Source organism: Canis lupus, chromosome 2, assembly GCF_011100685.1.
Source record: "Canis lupus familiaris isolate Mischka breed German Shepherd chromosome 2, alternate assembly UU_Cfam_GSD_1.0, whole genome shotgun sequence".
Lineage (NCBI taxonomy): Eukaryota > Metazoa > Chordata > Mammalia > Carnivora > Canidae > Canis > Canis lupus.
Window position 1 is genome coordinate 41,387,242 of NC_049223.1, and position 7,839 is coordinate 41,395,080.

General features: G+C 36.4%; 1 pseudogene; it reads right to left on the minus strand.

The window, feature by feature from the left end:
* Window positions 1–7,085: 7,085 nt before the first annotated feature.
* LOC100686732 lies at window positions 7,086–7,624 on the minus strand (annotated as a pseudogene).
* Window positions 7,625–7,839: the final 215 nt, after the last annotated feature.

Below are 7,839 nucleotides of genomic sequence, written 5' to 3' on the forward strand. Positions count from 1 at the left end.
AAGCCTCCAAAACTTTCCTGCTATGCTTTGTCTTTTTCCTTTTAGTCTGAAGTCAGTATTGGCAACCCTATTCTTCTTTTACTTAAGCATGATTTGTTTTCATTTTTTCCCAGTCTTTTAAATCAATGTATTGATTAATTAATTAGTAATTTTGTTTTAGAAATATCTCTTAAAAGCAGTGTTGCTAACTTTCTTTTGAGATGCACTTGGAAACTTCTTGTTTTTGATTAGGGAAGTTTAGACCATTTACACTTACTGAATAATTTTTCATAATTTAACTTTCGTTATCTTATTTACTTTTTTGATTTATTTATATTTATTGTTTGTTTCCTTCCTTAAATAAACTTTAAAAAATCTTGTGATATATTTTTTCTTAAAAGCCTGTGAAAGTGCAGTATATATATATATATATATATAGAAAAATGTAGAAGAAAAATAGATGATATGGGTAAATTTGTAGTGAAATGTGTATTCTACAACACTATCTAATTTTAATGCCTGTTGTTATTGTAAATTAGCATAGTATCATAAAAATATGGTTTGGGGTCAATAATCCTATTTATAATGATCTACCCTAAGAAAATAATTGAAGACAAAGAAAAACCTTTCTATACAAAACATTTATTTTAATACTTTATTACAATAAATATGCAAATAAATTACATGTTGGGGAAATGTGAAGGCACTTAACATTTCCGACAGAGTGAACTCTGTCAATATATATTGTATAGTAAATATAAATAACATATGGGGGGCACCTGGCTGGCTCAGTTGGTAAAATATATGGCTCTTGATCTTGGGGTTGTGAGTTCAAGCCCTGCATTGGGTGTAAAGATTACTTAAATAAACCTTAAAAAATATAAATACCATAAGAGTACAAAAGATGTGTACAGCATATATGAAGTACAGAACACAAAATTTTATGTATGCTTTGACCAATGTGAAATAGGTAGGTGGTTGTAGTAGGATTAGAATAATTTATGGAAAAAGCAGTTGATGAAACAGGTTAATAACATATCAGGTATATATTTTTAAACAATTTCTTTAAGTCTACCAACAAGTTTATACAATGTATAAAGCAAAATTAGGTCAGATTCTCAAGTGTCTGGAAAAGAGTAGGTGTGGACCTCCTTGACTTCTGATTCTCTTTCGTCTGAAATCTGCTGAGCCTTTACTAAGTGAAGGGTGAAATCTTCCACTGCCATTGATGAGAACTAAGTGAATTATAGTGGGAGTAGACAGACCGGCCCTTCCTTCGTGAGGATGACTAACTGACAAACCCTCTTGTTGGGGTGTGACCTGGGGCTGACCCTTGATGACTGGGGATGGATTAAATACAGGATGCTCACTTTTCCCTGCTTTTCTATGAGGTTTCAAATGGGCCTGGGCTATTACTAGATCCTTTCAGTAAATATATCAGTACTGAATCTACCTGAGATGATTATTTAGTTATAAAATCAATTCTTTCATCCTATGTGGAAATCCCTCCCAGTACCTGCCTCTGCATGTATGATATGTACTTATTACCACTGAGTGTAGCTTATTTTTTTTAATAAAAAACAAGCTTCTTTGACAACAGACCACCTTTTCATGCAACAGATCCTAATAGACCGTCTTCTGAAACACAATTTGGGAAAGACTGAATCCTAAATAATTGTTTAATCCTCTTACAAAAAGAGTGTGTCAAGTAAAGAAACTTGGGATGTGTAAGAGATTTTTTTTAAATTTTTTTGTATTTATTTATGATAGTCAGAGAGAGAGAGAGAGAGAGAGAGGCGGTGCAGAGACACAGGCAGAGGGAGAAGCAGGCTCCATGCACCGGGAGCCCGACGTGGGATTCGATCCCGGGTCTCCAGAATCGCGCCCTGGGCCAAAGGCAGGGGCTAAACCGCTGCGCCACCCAGGGATCCCCTGTGTAAGAGTTATTATATTTGTTTTTCAAGATCTCAAGGAGGACAAAAACTAGAATAAAAGAATAAAATTATAGTGAGTTAGGGAACCATGTAAAAAGATGTTTTTATTCTAGAAGCCAAGCTTTGCATTACTAACAGTTCTCCAACATGGATTTGATGATCATTTGCTGTGAATACCATGAAGAGAATTCACGAGTTAGATAGGAACTTAAAAGAACTTGGAAGATTTGTGACTTTCAGCCCTGACTGGGCATCAAAATCTTCTGAGAACTTTGTTTAAAAAGGGTAGGGATGAAAAGAAGGAAGGGGAAAAAAAAATACCTGAGCCAAGCCCTACTGAATTGGAGTATCTGGGTTTGGAGCCTAGGAATTTGAACTTCTAATAAGTTGCCTAGGTGATTCTTTCTATACAGTTGAAGAAAGTAGCAAATGAAAACCAATGGGCCAGATTGCTTTTTAAGGATACTCACACTCATAAAAGTCTGTTTCCATGGTACAAACAACAGTATGGCAAATTAGGCAATTAGAAATATTGAAGAAGTGACTTTGCTTGTCATCTAAGAATCACAGAGCAGAGACCTGGTTTCTGAGATTTTTTAGTCCAGGCACAATGGGACCAGTTTGTGCTACTGAATTTGTTATCCTGAGAGATAAATGGAAGTGATGAGAACTAGGGAAGGAGGAGGTGGCCCAGGAGGGCAGCTTTGGAAGCTGATTCCTCCACCCATGTACAATCCCTTCCTTGCTGTACAAAACTAAGATTTTGATTGCTTGAATGTGTGGCTATTGCTTCATGGAGTTTAATGAGGTTCATCCCATACAAAGAAGCTGCTAGACTTCTCGGATGGTTGTTACAGGGAGTGGCTTCTTGATCACGGCAATCCATTAATCTGCCAGCAAGGGTCTGGCAGGATGTATCTGTGCTGCCAGAGATCCAACTCTAACAGTGCCAGCTGGTTTTGCCCAAACCAAGGGAGTGACCTCAGACAGTATTTGCCCCAAGTTGCAGTTTGTTTTAACTGCAAATCTTAGTTCTGCCTCATGTTATATAGAGATCTAGGAAAGAGACAGCCCCTTGTAGAAAAGTGACCTGGATACTGGTTCTGGGTGGCTAGGAAATGTGGATGCCCCTCCCAGAAATCCCATGCTTTTTACCCAGGTGTATGTGAAATCATTGCTACCAGGGATGGCTAAAATCTGTGCAACTGAAAGGTATTTATCGGATCCATTATTCTTACTCATTTGTCTGTACTTGTCAAGTGTAACTCTGTGCCTTTTACTTCACTGTGGATCCTGAAGGTAAAGTAATAGGTAAAAACAGATAGCCAGTAGTTTACAGTCTTGCTAAATTTCTGTACTTGCTCTGCCTGGGAATTAGCCAGCCTCTCTTGGTGATAATCAATAATATAATAGCAGCTAACATTTATGGACTTGGCAGCTATGTGCTGAAAACATTTTAATGGCATATTCCTAATAACATAAGTATTATTACACCCATTTTCTGGATGATAAAATGGAGTTGCATAGATAAGGACCAAAATACATGGCCTCCATTCATCATGAGGGTGGGCATGACAAGGCAAAGATTTAGGATTTCTTCATCACATCATACGATCTTGAGTGTTGCTTGCTCTTGATCTCTGGGTTAGGGTCTGAACTAGGCCATGGTCTGTTACTACTGCATTAATACAGTGTGGTCTCCAGCCCCAATGAGGATCATTCTAAAGAACAGGGATTATATTTATGCCCTGAGTAAAAAGAGAAATGGGATTGGCAGGAGCTAGCGTTGGAATCTTAGGAGACCTAATAGTCTCAAGAGAGGAAGGAAGATTCTCAGAGTTTGGAGAAGGGTACAGGTTTTCCTTTGGGTGGACCGGAGGGTGAGGCTCTTTTTATGAAACTCGAACTGTAAGGAGTCAACAGGACACCTGAATCCGACTTCCTGGGTTCAGAGGGTCAGCTGGACCTAACCCCAGTGGGTCAAGGAGACTAGACAAACCTGAAGAACAGGGTCCTGGCCAAGTAGCTCAGATTTAGTTAAGTTTTGTTCCCCTGTAATACTGAAAAATCTATGTGAATGTGATTCATTTTAATGAGATTTAGGCATAATGCAACAGAGTTGAGGTTCCTCCAGTTTGTAAATTCTGAACTATCTTATGGAGCCATATCTCATAATGTAAATCATCATTTTGATTTTTAAAAAGATTCTCTTGAGGTGCCTGAGTGACTCAGTTGGTTGAGCCCCTGACTCTCAATTTCAGCTCAGGTTGTGGGATAGAGCCCTGGGTCAGGCTCTGTGCTCAGTGCAAAGTCAGCTTGTCCCTCTCCTTCTGCTCCTTTCCAGCTCGAACTCTCCTCTCTCTTGTGAATAAGTAAATAAATAAAATCTTAAAAAAAATAAAACAAGATTCCCTCTATGTTCTTAAATTAATTTTTATTATTCCTTCATAATAGGCTTACCAAAATCTGTAAATTCTTATGTATATATTTACAAAATTCTTATTTACAGATTTTATGTTTATCTTCATCAAGCCAAGGATGATATTGCCTATATTCACAACTGCACTCAAATATTTACTACTTTTATTTGTTTTAATTTGACAGAGAGAGAGAGAGCACTAGCAAGAGAGGAAGAACCAGACTCCCCACTAAGCAGGAAGCCCAGGACCCCAAGATCATTACCTGAGCTGAAGGCAGAGACTTAACCAACTGAACCACACAGGCAGGTGCCCTTTACTGAGTACTATTTAAAAACAAAGTTGGAATCATTATACTCTGTATGTATATATTTGTATTATTTTTCTCCCTAAACATGTCCAAGAATATTCCAGAACATTTAGATGAATGATAGTCTGTCATACAGATAAACTATGATATTTTAACAATTTCTCTCTTACAATATCTAAGCACTCTCTCATTTTACAGTTCACATTTATAACAGCGGTGGAAAAAATCAGGAACAATCTGAATGCTAACTGTTTGGCATACGTTTGATCATAAATCTTTCCAATAAGTTATAGTGGGTCAAATATTGATACTTAAAATTTTCTTATTATAGAACATCTAACTCATTTTTAAGATGGTTGTATGAATTTTTATTAGTGACTGGAAAGGTTACTCAATCTGTGCCTCTCCTTCCTTATCTCTAATATAGGCATAACATTAGTATCTACTTCATAGGTTTATGTTGCCATATAGAAGGTACTCAGAATGGTGGATGAGTAGTACCGAGAATGGCACATTCTCGACGTCTGTTTGCTAATTTTGATTATACTCCTACCAACATTAATGCCATTTTTCTGTGGCAAATTTGGCAGCTTTTCCTTTTATTATATATTTTTAAAATACTAATTTAATAGTTAAACGTTAACCACTTTTTATTTGCACTTCCTTGATTACTAGTAAATTTTGACATGTTATTCTATATTTGTTTACCTCCTTGTATTTCTTTTGCCTGCATTTTATTCCTGCTTTACCTAGAGTCTCATTGTTTTTCCAATCAATTTTATGACTTCTTTTTATGGTGACCCTTTGCTGCCATTTATGTTATAGTTATGTTCCTGGTTTGTAAGAGATCCTATGCTTGGCACTAGTTGTTTTTGATTGTAGGTCAGAGAGGACTGGGAATGCTTGAGGGAAGAAGTCATGGTTGGGCAGCTGGTTGAGCAGAGGTGAGTGGACTTTGCAGATGCAGGGGCAATGACTATGGCTATGGAAAAAACATCCTGCATCATGGATCAGGGACTGCAGTTTTATTCCTGATTTTTCCCTTTGGACAAACCAGTTAATATCTCCAAACTCAAATGTATTTATTCTTACAATGGGTTTATATTAATGATTGCAGAGTATCCATCAAATGAGTTCCCATATTTTAAGCTTTTGCATAAACTAAACTAGCCCCATGTAACTGTGAACTTATTGCTACTTTTTCTTTTTTTTTTTAAAGAATATAAAACTATTTATTGACCACTGTTTAGCAGTATTTACAATAAAGTAAACAATATACAGTTGGATAACATTCTGACTACAAAGTTATTGTTTTTCCTGGTTTCTGCTGAACCAGTAATTCAAATATTGAGAAGATTGAGCCTACATGTTAGAAATGAGTTGGGGTGAAGAAAAAGCATGCACGTCAAGAATTTGAATTATAGAAGTCTGTCCACCAATTTATTCCAGCAGGTGCTAAATTGCCAACATCTCTAACCATCTGGTTATGATTGGGTTTCCATGAACGAAGACTTAGACACTCCATGAATCACGACCTTTTAGTCAATACAGCACAAGGGTTTTCAACTTCTTGAAAAGGAATGGTTCACTAGAAGGAACCTTTAAATGTCCATTTAAATAAGTTTTGCTTACCTAATTAAAGTATACCAAAACTTGTCTAGTTTTGCCCTTTGGGTTGGGGAGGTTGTTGGTGGTGATTAAAATCTTCCTTTCAGGGATCTTGCAAATAAACTTGCATTTATATAATTGTAACTAGGGATATGGATTCTGATATGCCTGCTTTTAAATTGTCCAATTTACACCCTTTACATTGTATTTAAATTGTCCAATTAATTACAAAATTTGAAAGGTTAAGGCTTCAGGAAAAATTTCAATGTAACTTTAAGTGATTTATTTCTTAAGTTGCTGAAAATGATAGCATCCTAGAAACATGGGCTTATCCATGGTTATAAAATGCTGTTTTTGTTTTGGTGACTGTTTCAAAAATAACAAAAAGAAAAGAAAACCATTTATGTATGTACTTTTAAGTATACACACAAAAAAGCCCTAATTAAACAAAAAACCCAGAATGGTCCTTAGGCATATAGGAGTTAAACACAAATTCTGACTGAGTAACGACTATGAAAATTTCCCCCAACATTTAGAAAAGGTGTTCTCTAATGCAGGGAGATAATATGCCATGGTCTCAAATATTCTTTTCTGACAAAGGAAACAACTACAGAAAGCTTTTATTTGTTCAAAGTAACCAGTGCTATAGATGCAAAAAACCCTAACAACTCCCCCAATACTACTTCAAAACAAACATATCAAACTTGATTTTCATTAGAATGTTATTTCTTCACACTAATAAATCAAAAAAAAAACAAAGACCCAGATTTTATATATATATATATATATATATATATATATATATATATATATAGCAACACAAACAATTATTGAGGTTCATCTATCTTCTGGACAAGAATGCCAAATTAGTCTCTCTTCATAAAACGCAATTACAATTTGAGGACACTTCATACTTGCCTATTTTGCCAGCACCAAGTTGGCCTCATCTGAATCTTTCCGTTTCATGAGAAACATTAATTCTCCACTGCTGTCTGAGCCACCAATTATTCATTCAGGATCAAGACCTCTGGCAAAGCCTCTTGGTTTATCAGCAGCATCTCTTTTCTTCTTTGATTTGCTGTCATCAGATTCACTGTCAGCTGAAGATTTTCTTTTTGTACCATCTTTTTCTCTACCAGCTTTTTGAGAATTAAGAAATGCTTCAATTAACTCTGGACAATCTAAGTTTTCTTCAGGTTCCCAAGTATTGTCAGCATCTGTAAATCCCTTCCACTTGAGGAAATACTCCACCTTCCCATTCACTACACGGTGGGTCCAGTACTCTTTCCACCACAGATTCTTCAGGCTCCGCCTCTTCTACTTGTTTTGCTCTTTCCATTCTGTTTCTTTCCCATTTTTTGGAATGTAGTTTTATTGGAGGCCGTTTTTTATTGCAGGCTTGAAGAGCTATTATTATTCGCCGCCTCTGAGCTGCTCCGGGTCCAGCTACTTTTTCTTTTATTTTTGACATATATCAAAGTCAGAAGAAAGCCACCTTTGCATTTAAGGTCTGTTGTGCTTGCCCAGGATGGGCTTCCTATTCCTCCAGACCTGGTTAGCTTGTTACGCAGATACCAGCTTAACTGACCCA